This window comes from Notamacropus eugenii, chromosome 5 (assembly GCF_028372415.1).
Source record: "Notamacropus eugenii isolate mMacEug1 chromosome 5, mMacEug1.pri_v2, whole genome shotgun sequence".
In the NCBI taxonomy this organism is placed as follows: domain Eukaryota; kingdom Metazoa; phylum Chordata; class Mammalia; order Diprotodontia; family Macropodidae; genus Notamacropus; species Notamacropus eugenii.
The window spans coordinates 371,870,643-371,887,134 of NC_092876.1; the positions used below are offsets into that span (position 1 = coordinate 371,870,643).

Genomic DNA, 16,492 nt, shown 5'->3' on the forward strand with positions numbered 1-16,492 from the left:
TCTAAGTCACTATGTGACCCACAGGGATCCTTATATGCTGTTTGATTATCCTTGTTTCTAGTTGAGTTTGATATTACTAGTGTAGGGCACTCAAATGTTAAATGACTTGCCCAGGGTCACACAGGTAGTAAGTATTAGAAGCAGTATGTAAACCCAGGTCTTCTTGACTCTGAGGTCAGCTTGCTATCCACTAGTACATATTGCCACTCACAGGGGTTCATCACACTGAAATTTGATTAAAAGAAATTCAGTTGCGATATGAAATATTCATGGCAGCATGGCTTCAAGGCTCTAGTCTCACCTTTACTGTTTCTTTTTTACTATATCAGGAAAAGACTATAGACATAATATTTAGATTTCAGGAAAGCATTTTGAGAGAATTTCATCTGATATCTGGTGGAAAATATCAAGACAAGTGAATTGGATGAAAGTAAAATAAGGTAGATTTGGAACCTGTTGAATGACTATACTCAAAGAATGGTGATTAATTGACTGATATCAACCAAGAGGAGGAAGGGAGGGACAGCTTTGGGCTTGTTAACATTTTTATCAATGACTCAGATGAAGGCCTTGAGAGCTTAATTATCAGAATTGAGCATGACACAAAACTAAGGGCAGTCAGCCTTTAGGTGAGAGAATTGGAATCCAGAAAGATATGGACAGGCTAGAACAATAGGTCAAATGTTATAAGGACAAATGTCATAAGTACCCTTTCCTTGGGTTCAAAAGAGAAGTACATAAATACAGGATGGTTGAAGTATAGCTGGACAACAGTTTTGTTTTGTTTTAATGAAAAAGACCTAGAGTTTTGGTGGATCAATATGAATTAATGGTATGACACGGAAGCCAAAAAAAATCTAATACTAATATCTTAGGCTGTTTTAATAGAAGCATTATGTCTGAAAAAAGGGAGGTGAGAGTCCCTTTATAATCTGCCCTGATCAGCCCACAGATGTGGTAATGTACTTAATTCTGGTCAGCATATTTTAGGAAGCATATTGATAAGTTGGATTCCTTCTGAAGAAAGGTGACCAGGATGATGAGGGGATTCAGACACATGGATGAGCTGAAGGAACTAGGGATGATTATGTAGCTTGGATGATGGTAATAATAGTAATCCTAACAACGACGATGACAACAACAATTAACATTTATATACATGCTTGTTATGTGCCAATCACAATTATTATCTCAATTAACACAATAACCCTAGGAGATAGGTGCTACACAACAGTTGGGTGGTGCCATAGTTCACAGAGCCCTGGGCCTGGAGTCAGGAAGACTCATCCTCCTGAGTTCAAATCTGGCCTCAGACACTTACTAGCAGTGTGACCCTGGGCAAGTCACTTAACCCTGTTTACCTCAGTATTCTCAACTGTAATATGAGCTGGAGAAGGAAATGGCAAGCCACTCCACTATCTGCCAAGAAAACCCCACATGAGGTCAAGAAGAGATGGACAAGACTGAACCACAACAATATGGGCACTGTTATGACTCCTGTTTTACTTATGAGGAAACTGAGGCAAATAATGACTTACCTAGGGTCAAACAGCTTATGCCCTAATAGCAAAAAAAGATGGGGGGGGGAGAAGAAAAGAGGGTCATTGAGGTAATTATCTTTTTTTTTTTTTAAATGCTACTTTATCTCCAACTTCCCTCACCTGTTCACCTTCCCCCATGGAGGAAGGGGAGGAGAGAAAAAAGAAAAAAACCCAAAGCCTTTGAACTCAAGTCTTCCTGATTCCAGGTCCAATACTCTATGCACTGAACCACCTAGAGAAGAATAAGATAGATAGGACAGTCTTTTTAAGTATCTGAAGAGCTATTATGTAAAGGAGGGATTGAGTTTATTCTTTTTGGATCCCAGAGGACAGAAGTAGGGATAACAGGAAGAAATCACAGAGGCACAAATTTCAGCTTGATAAGAAGAAAAACTTCCAAAAATGAGATCTGTCCAAAAGTAGTCTGAGGAGGAAGTGAGTTCCCCAGTACTGGTCGTCTGCAAGTCAAGGCTGAATAGCTGGTTGTAGTTAACTGGTTGGATGTTGTAGAAGGGAAACTTGCTGAGTTCCTTTTGAACTTTCAGATTGTAGCATCCTAACCTTGGTCAAGTCACTTTCACCTTCTAAGTCTCAAATGAGAGGGGGTGATAATTCAGGAGAATTGATGATGAAGCATGCTCATCCCCTTACTGAGAGGTGATTGGCTAACTTTGTAAAATGAGACACTTTCTTTGGACATGGTCACTTTTGGAATTTATTTTCTGTAACATCATTGTGATAAGGTTTTTGATTTTATTCCCTGAGTTGGAGGGGGCAGGGGAAGGGTAGTAACAAGGAGAGAAAAATGAATAGTTGATCTGGTAATCTGACTACTTGAAAAAAAAATTGTCAGGATTGGATCTCCAAGGTCTGCAATCTTTTTTGACTCCATAAAAGACCAGCAACAGAAGATAACTTAGGTCATCTGTATAAGCTGTGGCTTAAGCTCCCAGTTAGGAAATCTGATTTTTACCGACATCAATTTACCCCTCAATCTTAGATTCTCTCTCAATTAAAGGGAAATTTAAACTAGTTTAACCTACATATGTTGCAGGAATGTTTTAGTTTTTAGAGTCAATGTAAGCATCCTCTATAAATGACTGGAAAGAAGCTAGCATTTCTATTCACTGGCCAGTCAAGTCACAGCAGCTTCACATAAGCCCTTCAGTTGGCTGATATGATAATCTGAGCTTGAGACAGCTCATGGGAAGCAGATATCCCAGTTACACCAAAGGGGCAAGGACAACCATGTGGCTCCCACATTTCCAGATGCACATTGGAAGGAACCATGAGATCAAGGAGTCCAGTTGCCTTTGTAAACCATGCAACAACTCACCCTCTCTCGTCCCTTGAGAAATGGAGATGCAAGCAACAAATCTTCTCCTTTTTCTTGATGATTCCTAAGTAGGTCAAATCACTTTGGAGGGTAGCCAAAAGTTAATTTAATATTCACCACTGACATGTTTTATTCCACTGGTGTTTTGGACAAGGAAAAAAATGATAACAACCTTGAGTGGAAGCTTTTCCTCGATTTGTCTGAGCATCACCGTGACTGCTGTCCCCTGCAGCAGAAGCTGCCAAACAGGCAGGCCTAAATGATTTATTCAGAGCTGTTGCTACTTTCTTGTTTCATCAGCATATTGCTGCAGAAACTTGCTGGCTGCTATTCCAATGTGTTCATGGGCATATGTGAATATGTCTGAAAAATTTAAGGAGCAGCTGTGCTGAGGCTAGAGCAGCAACACCATCTCCCCCTCTACAAACAGTAATATACAATACTCTCCACCTTTGCATTGGTTTAACACAGGTCTTATTCAATGCATCACTCACCAAACTGGATCAAAGATAAAGCAAACCTCCTTCCCCCAATTGCTTATCAGGGAATCTGGGATCAGCCAACTGGAGATTATGCAGCTGAACAAACACCACAAAGCCCTACTACTATCACCAATCTCAGTCCCCAGCCCCTGTGTTCCAGGACAGGAGCAATGAAAGAGGGTTGGGGGAAAGGAAAGTAGAATTTTGCTTTAGAAAATATTAGAATCCAAGAATCATCTCAAAAAAACACATTTCCCTCAAAAAGCTGAGAGCATTTTAGTTCCACATTAGAAAAACACATACTTGGCTCTGTTCCTCTAGTAGCAACACTGTAGTTGCAAATTCAATTTAATTAGGAGACATGTGGATTTTTCTCCCCTAAATCTTTCCCTTTTCTCCCTCCCCCCTTCATTAACAGAAAAATACCTGGAAGACCCACTGAATCTCAATTAAATTGCCAAATAGTCAACAACTCATCTAGCTTCACAGGAAAAAAAAAGTAACAATTTCTAACAGCAACTACATGAAAGAAACCTTCTGATAAGCCAGGATGATGCATTTTTTTCCCTGTTGGAAGGCTTGGGTTCACCTTCACTCATATCATTATCTTTAGCCTACAGAAAACCTGCCATGTTACAGAATGGTCATCAAGACCCTACTCTGCAAATACTAGATGTCAGCTTAGCTAGATGCCTAGAACCACAACTAGCAATTGTGGCTGCAGGGGCAAGGATGACAAAACATGTCTTGGGTAAGAAGCATGAAAGCCACACTTACATCAGCTTTAAAAGCAAATTCACTCTGGTTGGAGAGAAAAGCTCAGGGAAAGAACCTTAGACCTTGGGACACAAAATCTATTGGGAGGAGAGAACCCAGGACACTACTCCACCACTGTGGAGGGGAGAAAAAAAACAGGAGAGAAAAAGACAGAGCCAGGCCCGGGGAGATTATACCTAGGGTCTGGCATGTCTGTTGTGTTATTTTTCAGTTTTGTTTGACTATTTGTGACAACTTGAATTTATTAAACACCTACTGGGTACTATGGGAAACTGGGTGACACAGTGGATAGAGTGCCAGGCTTGGAGTCGGAAAGACTCATCTTCCTGAGTTCAAACCTGGTCTTAGACCCTTACTAACTAAGTGGCCTTGGGCAAGTCACTTAATGCTGTCTGCCTCAGTTCTTCATCTATAAGATAAGCTGGAGAAGGAAATGACAAACTTACTCCAATATCTTTGCCCAAGAAAACTCCAAATGGGGTCACAAAGAATTGGACACACCTGAAAACAACTATATACCAGGCACTGTGCTAAATGTTGGGGATGCAAAGATAGAAAGGGAAAAGGCTCTGCGCTCAAGGAACTTATATTTTAATAGGAAAGAGGCAAAGGGAAGGCAATAAACATTTATATGATATCTACTATGTGAATGGCATTGTGCTAAGCACTTTGCAACAATTATCTTCTTTGATCCTAAACTCTTAGAGGTAGGTGCTGTTATTATCTTCATTTATAGATAAGGAAACTGAGATTAAATGATACGATCAGTGTCACAAATCTATGATGAGTATGAAGCTAGATTTGAGCCCAGATCTTTCTGACTCTAGGTCTAATACTGCTACACCATGTACAATATGTGCATATGTTATATCAGAATATGTTCAAAATGAATGCCAAGTATTTATGGTAGGGAGGGCATTGGTTGGAGGGTGATCAGGAAAGACTACATATAGAAGGTATTTGAGATTTTGTAACTCCTCTTTTGTGCAGATGAGGAAACTGAGGCCCAGAGACTTGGCCAGATTCACACAACTGGTAAGCAGCCAAGTCGGATTTGAATCAAGGGCTAGTCACTGCCAAGGTAACTCTCCGACTATGACCTGCTTATCTGTCGTCTGTGAAGAAAGTTTCTGCAACAGGATTTTTCTACTCTGATGAAATCACAGATCCATTTTATTTTTTTAAAACCAAGAGACAAGTTAACAAAGACCTTTCTAACATATTTCAACCTCACTATAGTCCCGTGATGCAGCTATTCCAAGTATCATTATCACTATTTGGTAAAAGAAGGAGCTGAAATTGGAAGGTGAAGTGATTTGCCCATCATCACACAGCTAATAAATATTAGGGACCAGATTAAAATAATTTGGAGTGGGGATGGGGAGATGGTGGCTGTTCTAGACCACTGGGGTTTCTTTCAGCTCTTAAAATTATCTGATTCTTTTATTTGTTTTAAAATAACTTTTATTCATGCATTTTCACATTGCAGTCATTTCTGGATATTATCCCCAATCATCTCCCCTATGCTCAGAATTGAATGCTCTCTTGTAACAAAGCAAAAGAACTAAGCAAAAAATAATTAATAAAGTGACTGCATCTAATAGTGTGTGTAATATTCTGCCCAATAGTCCCCAGCATAACTGCAATGAGTGTGGAGGTATGTTTTGTTGTTTATTCTCTGGGACTGTTTTTCCTCCCAGTTACTCAAAGTTCACCTTCCTTTCTAGCAATCTTTTAATTTTCAGTATTGTAGTCATTACATATATTGTCTTTCTGCTTTTACTTTGCCTAAGTTCATATAGTCTTGTGTGTGTGTGTGTTTTATGTTGATCAAGATATCCATAAGAGATGGTTCTGAAGAAGCACGGCTTTATCAAAACCTAATCAGTGCACAAGTTACCACAATTGCCTATGATTTTGCTTCATTCCTGCTGAAGGTCTTAATTATATTTTTAAAATATTTTATGTCTGGTAACCATCAACCAGTAATGAGTTTTTTGAAACGAAGCACTCAGTAGTAGGAGGCTGAAAGGGTATGGTGGTTAGAGTTCACCAAGGAGTCCAGGAATGTTGGGTCCTGACACTTGATGTATAATTTAGGAGACTTATTTTTAAATAAAACAGTGCTAGCCTTCACCTAGGTGCTGATTAATGAGTATTAGGTTTATTTGGTTTGGATCCCACAGATAAGAAACTCCAGAAGAGTTCCTGTTCTTACCCGATTTAGATGCAATGACATCATCCCTTGACAAAGATGCTGGATTTTTGCAGGAGTCTAGCTTTAGAAAAGTAGATAGAACTGAATGAAATGTCTGACTAAAAACTTTACTTGACAGGTTTGTGATGGAAGGATATTGAGAGAGTTTAAGATCGTTTTTCTCATTTTTGCTCTCAAAGTCAGTTAGCTATGAAGCCTGCAGTAATGCAACAAAATGTTTAGATTTTTAAAAAATTCTAGTCTCCTTTGCTTTGGGGCATTACCATCATAATCATCATCATCATCATCAAGATTTTCATTGTCATCGTCATCATCATCATCATCGCCATCATCATCGTCATCATCATCAACATTTTCATCGTCATCATCATCATCATCGTTGTCTTCATCATCATCATCATCTAGTGCTTTAAGGCTTGTAGAATTACATGTTATATGGGTTGACTTTCATAAGAAGCCTTTGAGGCGGGTGCTATTATTATGCTCATTTTACAGATGAGGAACTGAAGCAGAAAGAGTAAGTGACTTGCCTGATATCCCATAGTTAGTAAGTGTCTGAAAGAATTTGAACTCCAATCTTCTGGATTCCAAGGCCTGAACTCAATTTAGCACACAAAGAATGAAAATCCAAAAAACCTAGACTTCCTACATACAAATAAGATGAATTTTCTTTCTCCTTTATTTTGAATTATTTCTGAGATGTCATAAATCACAAAGATTCAGAATAAAGCTGCACTGACCTTCTTTAAGAGCCATAGGAGAGGAGAGGGAGCATGAAATAATGCTGGAGATAGTTATCCTATTTTGTCAAATAAATATGTTTCTTTTTAGGATTTTCAATCAGTGAGAGTTGCAAGGGGCCTCCAACACCATCTTGGCCAACTTAGACCCATATGGGAATCCCAAGAAATATTCCCAAGAAATCTAATCCCTGCTTGAAAACCAATAAGGAGGCAGAAACCACTCTCTCCTAAGGCAGACCATTCTGCTTTCAGACAGCACTCTAATTATTGAAATTTCTTACATCAAACCTAAATCTATTTCAGCACCTTTTACCCATCATTCCTAGTTCTGTCATCAGGGGCCAGACAGAGAAAATCTTATTCTGATTCCAGAAGCTTATCCTTAAAATACTCAGAGACAACTATCTTGCTTCCATCTAGGTCTTTTACAGTTTAAATATCTCCAGTTGCTTCAATTCATCTGAGAAGCAACTTGGAACAGTGAGCAGCTCTGGAGTTATAAAAGCTGGGTTTAAATACAATCTCTGATGCTTCCTGCCTGAGAGAATAATTTAAAGAACTGCTTAAGCAAAAAGCAACCATTTGTTGGGCATATTGAAAAATGAAAACTGAGACTCAGAGAAGAAACTATTAGTGGGAAAGAGAATATTTTATTTAGGGCATCCCTTGTCCCCTGCACTATTCCCCCTTCCAGTGATAGGAGCTTTAACACTGAGACGTGCCAGACTTCTAAGTATCTGGCCAACAGAGAACGTTGTCTTCAGCTGTAATTCTACCATGATCTTTCACGGACAGACTCATTTCAATTTCCATTAATGGAAGCAATATTTTTCTTCCTTTAAGGCTCAACTAGGGTGTTGTTTTCTCTTCTCTGACCCTCCCCTTATTAGTGCTTTATCTCAATTTTCCTTCTACTATACGAATCTATAAGAATGTGGAGTTGGATAAAAACACTGTTTTATGCACACTTCATATGAGCTCTGAAGGTAGAGCCTGTTTTATTTCTCTTTGTATACCCAGTAACTAACAGTGTCTGGCATGGAGTAGGCACCTAATACATGCTGGTAAAATTTGAATTCACTGCCATGTTATTTCTGGCATTTGAAAAAGCAATCCAGAAACTCTCTGCTGAGATGAAAATATCAGAGTAAACCTTGACTATGGAACTCAAAGGCAAATAAGGAAGTTTGTATATGGAAAGAATGTGGGCTTTGGAATCAGAGGTCATGGGTTCAAATCCCAGCCCAGCTAATAATTCGTAACACACTGGGTACCTCATTTCCCTTTTCTGGAACTTCAATTTCCTAATTTGTAAAATGAGAAGACTGGACTAACTGACCTGTCAGTTGCCTTTTAGTTCCAAACCTGCAATCCTATTTCAAAGAAGTCATTGTTCCAGATTAAAGTATTTAAAAAAAACAATAACCAAAAAGGACAGAATGAAATAAAATAATGTGTAAAAGACTTTGCAATTCTAAAGTGCTATATAAATGCTATTTTAGTTGCTGTTGTTGTTATGCCCAGAACAAAACACAGACAAACATGATAGCATTGGAATCTACGGCTTGAACTTACTATATATGTAAAAAGAAAATCAAGTTATAAATAATAGAGACCTACAGTTTCATGCATAATCTTTTCCTGACCTACTATATTTATGCAAATGTTCAGACTATTTGTTGTTTAAGTTTGGAATAAAAATAACAATTATTTTAAAAAGAGATGGGTATAAAGAAATGTCAAATGGATCTTTTTCAAACTTGGATCACCGAGCACTGGAAGAAAATCTGGTCTTCAAATTTACTGCAAAGTTAATTAACCCATGGTTAGACTACAACACACTAGCAAAAACTTTTTAGCTGAAGTCCCAACTGAATTCCCAAAGATGAAGTTAGGATGTCTGGATGCTAAAAGCTTATGTAGGTGGTACAGTGGATAGAGTGCTGGTTCTGAAGTCATGAAGACCTGAGTTCAAATCTAGCCTCAGATATTTATTAGCTGTTTGACTCTGGACAAAGTCACTTCACCTCTGTTTGCCTCAGTTTCCTTATTTGTAAATTGGGGACCATAATAGCACTTACCTCACAGAGTTGTTGTGAGGATCAAAGGAGATAATAATTGTAAAGCACTTGGAACAGAGGAAGCATTATATAAATGTTAGCTTTTATAGTTATTATTATTATCATCAGAGATCACCATTCTAGAAAGATGGGATTCTGAAGGGAGAGGGACAACCCCAACAACTCACCTCATCTGTTTCTCTTCTCTGAATGGAGTCATCATTTATTTAAAGAAGTCGGTCGCTTAGCCCAGAGCAACCCTAATGTTGTGCCTGGAGTAGTGGGTGGCAGAGCAAGGAGAAATCTAACTGAGCAAGCAACTAAAGGCTGCCAAGAAAGCTAGAAGAACACACTCAACAAATAATGTGGTTGATTTTTTAGTTTAGTTTTTTTTTTAAGAATAAAATCTCTTATCAAAAAATGGGAAACCCTTGTTGACACCTGAGGCCTAATACAAGTTTCATATTCAGGTATACTCTAATATTTTCATATCCGCAGAGAGTTCCTACATTACTTTTTCAAATGCTGACATATACGTAGGTTCTTCTTATTGATTCTCATTATAACCCTCTGAAGTAAGCATTGCAGGTATTATTATCTCCATTTTACAGCTAAGAAAACAGAGATTTGGAGTTGTTCATTTATTTTCCCATGCTCATAGACCCAGTGAGTGTTGGAGGTAAAATTTGAATACAGATCTTCCTGTTTCCAAGGTCAGCACCCTTTTCAGCAGGCCACACTGCTTTTGTAGGCAATTAAACAGCAAAATGAATGATAAAGACAATTATTACTGTTCCATTAAATTCAACAAGCATTTATGAAGTACCTACTATGTACCAAGGGGAGGGAACTGGTATACAGTCTTGCAGGAGAAAGAGAAGCAGCCCCTGAATGGACAAGATGTAACAAATTCTACCAGTTCCCTTTCTTTTTGCTCTTGAATTTAAAGACTAGGTTGGCTTTGGTGAGAGGTTTGGTGAGGAGGGAAGGGTTGAGAGTTGTAGGGCCCTAGCCTCAACATCAGAGTCTTTTTCTGGTTCCTTGAAGTCCATCCCTGGTACCTTACCATCCTTGTCTCCCTGCAGTGGGAGTGGGCAGCATAATCTTATCAATTAGGAACATTAGTACATCTGTATGAATCTCCTGAAAGATCTAACAGCCCTTAGTAAGCTATATCTGGGGGGCAGAGGCGGGGTCTGTCCCTTCCCCAACAGCAAGGCACACTCAAGCCCTCCTGCCCATCCACCTATAGCAGGGGACATAAAGAGGAAAGATGGCCAACAGTCCTTCCCTAGAATCACAGCTTCACTTGGCACATGCTTAGTAAATGCTGAATAAAGATTAGATGGATTAACAAATTTGATTAACAGGATTGACATCTCCTGGCTTCCTTCAAGATAACTCAAATCCCACTTTCTGCAAGAGGTCTTTCTGGGTCTCTCAAACCTCCTAACCCCCAGTTCTTTCTGGGACTGCCTTCCATTCTGTAGATATTGTGGCTCTTGTTTCCTTGAATAGGCTGTGAATGTTTTGGGGGCGGGGATTGTTTTTCGTCTTTCCTTATATACCAGTGTTTAGTTTAGGGCCTGGCACCCAGTAGGCTTTTAAATGCTATCTAGTTCTTTGTTCTTTGGGATCAATTCTATACATTGAAACCCTAGAAAGCTGCTTTCTCCCCTCCCTGCCTTGGCTTTCTGGATTCCACTCACTACTTTTCTGATATACAATACCTGGGGTGAGCGGGGACTCCTAGTCATGGTCAGCCCAGCTTTGTTGGCTGCTACTGTAGAAATCACATTCTACACCAGTCCTGGAAGCCTGAATGACTTCTTTTTTTTCACCTCTTTAACACTATCCGTTGGTTCAGTCTTTGGGGATAGTGGGATTCTCAAAGCCTACAGGCCAAAACAGCACCACAACTTGGCTCCTCTATTTTATGGTCAGTATACTCAAGCTGAGTTTCTCCTTTTTATTCAGATCCATTTGTCGCTTTCACTCTTTGTCTCCTCTTCCCTCCCCTCTCCCCATGCTGGAGAAGGCATGCTTTGGAAGCCATTATGGGTAGCCAAAGTACTCTTGGGAAGACAATCTTTGTGATAACAACAAAAAAGCAATTTTTAACTTTGAAACCACTCATCAGTGGCTATTGATATACTCAGCCAGGGTACATCCAGTTCTCCTTTCTCCCATAGTTTCAAATGTCTCTTCTTCTCTGCTCTTGGCTCATATTTTGTCAGAAATAAATATAAGAAAGAAAACAACCATGGCTGAGTCAGTCCTTCAGGAAGAAAGAAATTTTCATCCTTCACTAATACCTCCAGATTTTAAATGTGACCATTTGAATCATAGGATCAGAGATTTTGAGATTAGAGGTCATTAAATCTAATCCTTTTACCTTACAGATAAGGAAACTGAGCCGGTGAAAGGTTAAGTGATCTGCCGAGGGACACTCAGCTAGTAAGTACCCAAAGTAGGATCTGAACTCATGTCTTTCTGACCCCAAAGGCCAGTGTTCTGTCCCTTGGAAAAGGCAAGAATAGCAATGGTACATGAGTTTGAAATGAAAACAAATTTTGGCCTCTGAAAGTGGGTGGTCAATGTGTTTGTTTTTATTTGTAACTGAACAGCTGTGACCTGCTGAGTTTCAATATGGGCCACACATGTACACACACACACACACACACACACACACACACACACACACACACACATACAAAAACTACTATTTTCTTTTGAGGCATGGGTATTAATTTTATCAGGTACTGCAGTTCTCTGGAATTGGCCCCTGCATGGTATACCCTGAGGGCCTTGGACAATTTGCTTGAACTAGATTAATCTCAGCCACTTTCAACCACAATTCTAACCATCACTATTCATGGGAAGAAATCCAATTTTCCCCCCTCACATTTCAGTGATGAAGCAAAGGTTTGAGGATATCACAAAAGTACAGAGATTGAGGGTCAGGGAAAAAATTGAAAAAACTTTACCAGTAACTATATTACTTGAATAGAAGGGATAGATTTGGATAGTCTCTTGATAAAAAGGTTTAATGATAGGTAAGCAAGAGCTATTGAAGAATGTTGCAAAATTGGATGAAATGGCAAGAGATTGGCACAAAGTATAGGAGGGAAGCATTCTAGACCCCTCCCTGCCCCATCTCATTGTACTCTAGAATTATGGGAGTGATAGGTTGCCAGTAATGTAAGGCCCTTGTCTAACCACTAGTGTTCAGTGGGGCCATCACCTGGACTTCCAAATGTTGTGAGACCTAGGACTGGATAATGTGTTGGGCAAGTCTTAACTTCTTGGTTCTTCAATTTCCTTATCTTTAAAATTGGGATTTATAGCACCTAGCTCCCAGGATTATTGTGGAGATCAAATGAGTATATATCACCTTGCAAACTTTAAAGCACTCTATAAGTAGTAGCTACTTTAAAAAATACTCATTTATCCATCTATTTATTTATTCATTCATCTATCAATTAATTGTTTTATCTGTTCATCCATCCATCTACCTATTTTTATCTATCTCCTGTTATTTGTTTATTTTTGTGTCTGCACGTAAAGATTACATGGATGTAAAGAGGCCTATATTTTGGAAGGAGAAGAAAGGAGAACTTGATAGAGAAAGCAGTATCCTTTGCCAGGGTGCAGCACTGCCTTGCCTGCCCAACAAAACCTGAATGCTTTTTGGAGATGGCAGAGGCAGAGAGAGGATGGTGGGAATTCAGTCAGTAGGGAAGCATTACTCATTGAGTTTTGATTCCAGACACTAGAAAAAAAGGACAGGAACACACAAGATTCGCTTCCCATGAAGGGAAAGTCATGTCTGAAGGAGCAGAGGTAAATCTTGCCCCAAGCAGTGGCAGAGATCTCTAGATCAATGCTAAAAACAAACAAACAAATAAAAACCCTTTCCTTTTGACCACTGCCCAAGGAGGTGTTTAGATTCAGTTGCCTAGTTATCTTCCTGTGTGAGTCAGTTTACTATTCTGTTTTAATTCTATACTTTGCTGTTTCATTAGTAGTCCTTGATTAGTGTCTATAGAGAGTATTATACTGATAGAGGTTTGAGCCATGATTTGCATAGTTGATCACCCAAAATACCGTGCATCTAACCCAGGAAAAGTAATAAGCATTTCCAGCTCCAGAATGCAGAGGAACTCTGATTAGGCTGTTTTTTCAATCTGATCTCTCAGTGTACCTCCACATAAATCTTCTTCTTCAGCAACATTACTATGAACGTTCCATGTGCATTGCCTCTTCCAAAACTTTGTCTTTTCCAGTACCTTCCACCTAGGAAGTCCTTAGTTTTTCTCTCAGCCTATCTAAATCTCATTCATACTTTAAGGCCCAGATCAAGTTCTACATGTTCAATGAAGTCTTTTCTGATTTTCTCCAGCCCTTGGATAAAGTTTCTTACCTATCTATACTCTTCATAAGGATATTTAATTATATTCCGTCAGCTCAATCTTTTGTATTGGGGTGTTGTTACTTAAGTCCTAGAATGAAAGCCAATTAGCTTTCCATGTGTCTCAAGGGCTGGGACTCTGTTATATGCCATTGTATCTCTGTGACACTGATAATAATACCTTGCACAAAAGAGACGCTTTCTAAATACCTGCTGACTGAATGTATGTGCCAAGGCAACTGGATTTTTTGGTAATACTCATTCTGCTGAAATATAATTTTTTTACTGAATAAGCAGTCAATCAGCTAACATTTATTAAGCACCTACTATGTGCCAGGTGATGTTATTAAGCACTGAGAACACAAATAAAGGCCAAAACTAGTCTTTGCTCTCAAGAAGCTCACAATTTGGCAATGTTTTTCCAAATACCTTATAATCGTGAAAGAGTTGAGCCTCATACAAAGTCAGCGAATTAATGAGATTATCGTTCCTGCCGTATAGATGAAGAGATTAAGGAGATTAATTGAGTTTTGGATCTGATAGGAATCAAATAAGAACCGGAACCTTCAGTAGCTACTTTTCATATATAGTTTCTAGAGCTTCTGCAAGATTTCTTAGCCAGTTGAAGCCCTAGAATTGAGTGTTAGAAACAAGTTGCTATGAAAAGAAAGTAAGCAATTTAGTAATTTCTCTCCTTTTTTGAGAGGTACATAACAGATGTTGTTTTATTCTATATGGATTTCATTTTTGTCTTTACATCGCTAGTACCTAACAAAGTGCTTGACATACAAATATTTAAAAATTTAAAAACTTTAAAAAATCTTGTTGATTAAGTGATGATTTAATATGGCATAATGGAATGGTTTACATACAGCATGATTTAGTGATGATGACTGCATTTGGGGACAGAGGACCTGGGTTCAAATCATAGCTCTTTAATTTACTGCATGTATAACCCTGTGCAAATCACTTAACTTCTGAGGTCCTCACTTCCTATTCTGTGAAATAAATGGCTAGGATGAGATGAACACCATTAAGATCCTTTCCAATTCTATAAGTTCTATGGGCCTGTGATTTGCCAGAAGGAAATCTTGCTTGCAAACTCTAATGGTTTTCTGATTCATCCAGTATCAAAATGAGAAATGTCTTTTCTACTCTCTACAAATATCTCACAGCAATCTTATTCTCCAGGTTGTACTTGTGATCTGAGGAGTCTCACAATTTGGCAACATGGAGCAGGAGAATGCAAGTGATTTTTGTCCTCAAGTTATTTCTTCAATTTTAATCACATATTTTTACCCCATTTATGTCTTCTCCCAGTGTCCTGGCATTTCAGAATTTCATCCCTGTAAACTCAGAATGTCCATTCTTCATTTGAGTACAGCCTTCATCCTATAGAATGACATTTCCACTGGGCATCTCAAGCCCTTTCTTTTTGGCTGTGGCTACAGGTCTTTATTCTCCATTCCCCTGGGCAGGTCACTTTACTGAGGAGATCAGCTTTCACTGCATTAAATTGTCCATGGTTACAAATACTTCGAATAAAAGACTGCTCCAAACTAAATAACCACAGCACTCATGCTGGCTGGCATGGACACAGGAATCAAGGATTCCCCATGGGACACTGGCTGCACCTATTTGAAATCCAACAATCTAAATGCCCTTCAATTTCCAAGTACGTAACCAGAATGATGCATTTAAGTCTGAAAGGTTTCAGGGTGTGCGTTGGGGTCAGGGTGGGGGGCGAGGGACGGAGATCCTCAATTCCCTCTCACATGTAAACAAGCCCAAAGCCCAAATCAGAGACAGAGGACATGGCAACCTGATGTTAAAAGGTGCTATAATCATCGGAGCGTAAAGTTTTTCTTTTTGAGACTAGGTCTTCCTATCTTACCCATGATGAAGGGGCAGATGCCATTCAGTACCCAATCCCAATACTAACTGGCACAAAGATTTAAATCTGCTCCTAGAGAATTACCATAACTGAGCTGGACTTTGAAGGATATTACCAGCTTCAGGCTCTTCCGTTAGCAGGGACTGCAGGCAAGAGCCAACATACCCAGTAGATTTTAGGTTTAGAGCTAGGAGCTTAACAGTCATCCAGTCCAACACTTATCCAGTCTAACACCTTCATTTTACAGGTGAGGAAACTGAGGCCCAAACAGTAATCAGAGGTCATATTGGTTGCAAAAATCAAGGCAGGGGCTTGAATCCAGTTGCTCTATTTCCAAATCTAGTACTCTTTCCACTGCACAAATTTAGTGGGGGAAAAGAATAACTCAGTTACAATGAGACCAAAAAGGCTTACACAAGTGATTTAATTTTTTCCTTTTCAACTGCTTTTGGTGCTATTTAAGACAAAGCCAATTCCCACCCCCACCCCCTTTCTTTTTTCTCTCCTGTTTTTCTGGTGGACACCAACATCAGATTAAAAAGAACAATTCTTCCATTTAAATGTGCTAGGTAGAGCTTTTAAAAAGTGAAGTTCTATTGATAACTTTTGCTTTTATATTACCTAAATTTCCTACTCTAACTCTCCCTCTCCCTCTCTCAGAAAGCCACAGATGTCATAAGTTTAAAAATGTAAAGTTAGCAAAGGGAACCTTCCTTCTTATTTGAGAGAGCTTCTGACATCCTGCATCGAAGCACTCACTCAAAAGATATTTATTAATTATATCAGCCTAAGTCCAAGTCTATACATTAAATGTCTATTTGTCTTCCAAAGGCAACATTCAAAGAGCCAAAATTCTCCTTATATAGGAATAAAACCCCAGGATGAACAAAAGCACATAAATATTCATGGTTCCACAAAGACATGCATATATGCACATAGATAAATACAAATTTATAAAGTGTCAAAATCTTCTGGTGAAAGTTGCTATCCAAGCACAAAGTATTATTAGATTTGCCTGAACAAGGTGGAG

The 16,492-nt window shown here is 38.9% G+C and overlaps 1 protein-coding gene and 1 pseudogene across 1 annotated transcript in view; both read right to left on the reverse strand.

Annotated features, from left to right (window-relative positions):
* The window catches only part of NHS (NHS actin remodeling regulator), a 443,126-nt gene that overhangs the window by 142,392 nt on the left and 284,242 nt on the right, over positions 1 to 16,492 (reverse strand). The window lies entirely within an intron of this gene.
* The window catches only part of LOC140506732 (glycine cleavage system H protein, mitochondrial-like), a 64,683-nt pseudogene continuing 48,191 nt past the window's right edge, over positions 1 to 16,492 (reverse strand).